This window comes from Limulus polyphemus, unplaced genomic scaffold (genome assembly GCF_000517525.1).
Source record: "Limulus polyphemus unplaced genomic scaffold, Limulus_polyphemus-2.1.2 Scaffold10121, whole genome shotgun sequence".
NCBI classification, from domain to species: domain Eukaryota; kingdom Metazoa; phylum Arthropoda; class Merostomata; order Xiphosura; family Limulidae; genus Limulus; species Limulus polyphemus.
Genome location: NW_013675731.1, coordinates 6377 through 10256, shown reverse-complemented (window position 1 = coordinate 10256; position 3880 = coordinate 6377).

The following is a 3880-nucleotide window of genomic DNA, read 5'->3' as shown; positions in this document are numbered from 1 at the left end:
AAGGATATAAAGAAAACTTTCATACCTACCTCTGATTTTGAATCCAAAATGGACAGGTTGTGAGAAAAACAAAAAACACCAGTATTTAACGTGATTTTTATCACAATTTCTAGGCCTGTTGGTTTCGAATGCTTCGCCTGCTTTCGCCGTTAAAACCGTAACTTTTAAAGTGTTCTAAATACATAGCGTATAATGATGACTACTGGTACTGAACGGAAGTTGTCATGGGCAATGAATTATGGGGATAAAAGTCTGTTTATTTGGAATTAAGCACAACGCTACACAATGGGCTATCTGTGCTCTGCCCACCACGGTATCGAAACCCGGTTTCTAGCTTTGTAAGTCCGCAGATATACCGCTGTGCCACTGGGAGGCAGGGACAAAAGATAAATCTAAAATACTCTTTTTAAATGCCTCTGATTTTGAATCAGAAATGAAGAAATTAAGAAGAATGTGACAAATATATTCGGTTAACGATTTTTATCACCATTTTTCAGCCTAATGGTTTTCAGTGCTTCGCCAGGTTTCGGTGTTTAAACCGTATCTTAAAACATTTAATTTCTCAATATTCATTTCAATATAAAGCGTTTCTCAGTTTTTCTCGTGTTCCAGAAATTTATTACTACTGCTGTTGTGGCGGAATTTTACTCCTTGTTTTGATATATCATGAAATATAAAACTTTTAATTTTTTGTATAATACCTTACTTTATAATATATAAACATTGAGTAGCTTTTTAAATTTTTTTAAATGGTCCCTGTTCGCTTTTCAATGATGTCATTAAGAGCATGAATTAACAATTTTTAAGAAATGTTTGCAGCACATTGTATTAACGGGACTAAGCCTTTCCCTATTAGAGGTAAGCTTTAAAGTGTTTGTAAGATATAGTATACAAAACTATAGAGCGGAACTCATTCTAACTGTTTCAAAGAGTAAAGTACTGGAAATAGATTTTTACTGGCGTTGGTCCGACTTCAGTTATAACTTGTAGAACTGCAGAGTGCTAGACAATGAGGTAAAAGTGATGATGTAACTCGGATAGAACAACGTAAGACAAGCACGTGCTCAAATTTAAAAATAACACGCGCATTCGTTTCGGTTTCAGTTTAAGAAATTAACATTCATATCCAGTTCAACTTTAACCTAATTCATTACTGATCACTGAATATTACTGTTAACATATGTATAATAATATCTGGTTTATACTGTATTGTAAATTTTGAAGTAAGAAAACTTGGAAGTGTCATTGTAATTGACTATTTATTGCCAAATTATCAATTAGTGAGTCTACTACTACTACTACTATCGAGCTGTTTTTCTTAAATCAGTTACAACGTTGTGATTAAGGTAGGGGCTTGTATAAAGCTGAAGGACATGGAACTACAAATAGAGAGAACTGCCCGCGGATTTTCTCCACTTTGCTCCAACAGTTAGTTTTTTCGATATTATTTATCGACTGTCTTTGAAGTTTTTAACTTTTACCAGTTTAACCTGAACTTCATGAGTTGTATAAACGTAAACTGTAGACAAATGAAGTATATGTTGCTTATTTTACTTAGCTTAAGAAGTAAGTAATTTACCAGACTACAGTTTACACTTTACTGTTTACAGAGAGACTATGGCACTCTGACTTAGTAGAGCCTAAACACATATTTATATCGTTACCATACTATATGTAGAAATAAATATTTAATCTAATGAAATAAATATCTTGGACTTTTTGGCATGTGTAAAAACTAGTTTATCTTAAGTTTATTGTAAGCTTAAAACATCAAAAATACCTCATTATATGTATGTAATTTTAAAAGATTTTGATTATATTCTTACAAGTTTGTGTATATGTAATGAATATTTTATTTGCCAAGTGAACTTACTTACGAGACAGTAACAGAATTTTATAGCCACAGGTGCAAGATTGAGACAGGTAATGCTCATTTGAAGCATTATGGGATATGTTTTGGAATGATCCCTTTGTTTCCTTTGCAGGTTTAAGTATTTGGGGTGTCTGTCATGTAGGTAAGCATCAAGTACTGGAGAATGGAGTGGTTGGATAAGTTCTTAATGATTTAATCACTTCAGTAGGCTTCATCCTGGCTTTAAAACATGCTTGTAATTAGGTGACCAGAAATAAAAGTGACTAATGATTTATAATCTCTTGCTGGGTAGGTGGGTAAGTTCCTGAAAGTTCTGAAATGTCAGAGGGTAGTACAGGGACACAAACATATCTTAAATTAAGGCAATGATACTATTACATTGATTTTTGTCTACAGGAGGAGCTCAGTAAGGTTTGATAGCCAGCTTTACAAAGAACATATAACATAATACAAATTACCAAAACTTTAAGCTGTTTTATATATATATTTTAGTTCGACAGTACGAATGTAAACCATGATTTATTTATCAGTTCTTGCTTGGAATATTTACATGTTGCACTGTGAAATCATAATGACTAAATGTTAAAAACATAAATTAAAGAAATATATATATATATATATATAAATGAAACATTACTAAGAGCCTCAAAAATAAAAATGCATTGGGGATATTCCCAACCTTCACGCCGTGTAGAAATATAGGGTGATTTATTTGTACTACGAGAATATTTTTTGTTTTTGTACATCTTAAAAAAGGGTGAAGGTTGGAAGTTTTATACATTGTAGAAATTTAGTGGTTCATTTATACTTTAAGGTTGTATCTAAATACTAAAGATCTTGTCTGATAGATGGAATATCCCCAATAGTTTTGGGTGCTATGACCACAGATATTATCTGTTATCAGTTTTAATGATGACAACAAGGACTGGTAATGGAAAAAATTAATTTTTATTTTGAGTCTCTTTGTATTGATTCTGACTTATATTAATTTGATCATTATTGTTTTACAGTGCAGATTAAAAACTGGCTATTTACAATTAATGTATTGGATAGCTTTAGAACTATATGAAGAGATTTGAGTTGCCAGTGGAATTGTATCAATAATCATGCAGCATTTTGATGACTGAACAGGCAGTATTTTATTCAAAAATACAATAAAGTTTGTAAAACTTGAAACAAGTAATAAAATCAGGCTTGTTTAGGATTTCATATAATAACAATGATTATAGTTAGTAAATAATTCACTCTTTATTTCATATATAGCATTCTGTGTGAAAGTGGAAGAAAAAAACTGATCTTATTAAAGTGGAAAATTGGTATATACAGCATTTGGCACCTAAACTTTTCATACATCTCAAATATGACATAGATATCACATTATTTCACTTAACTAAGTGTAGGCTTAATATATAGTTCACTTAGCTAAGTGTAGGCTTAATATATAGTTCACTTAACTAAGTGTAGGCTTATCACATGTTTCGCTAAGTGTAGGCTTATCACATAGTTCACTTAGCTAAGTGTAGGCTTATCACATGTTTTGCTAAGTATAGGCTTATCACATGTTTCGCTAAGTATAGGCTTATCACATGTTTCGCTAAGTGTAGGCTTATCACATAGCATGTTGATTAGTGTGAAGTTGTTCTTTGTTCTATTCACATTAAAATCTTGATTTCAGCTGGTGTTGAATACAACTGATCATCATATATGAATCTGTGGTTGAAATATCACTCCAAAGTTTGTGTTTGTATGTTGTCAGAAATTTTATTTTATTATATCCAGTCTTGGGTGCATAACGTTTTTCTCTCAGAATATTTTAGATTATTTTTGGTTTCTTTACTGAATGATTACACATAACGTTTTTCTCTCAGAATATTTTAGATTATTTTTGGTTTCTTTACTGAATGATTACACATAACGTTTTTCTCTCAGAATATTTTAGATTATTTTTGGTTTCTTTACTGAATGATTACACATAACGTTTTTCTCTCAGAATATTTTAGATTATTT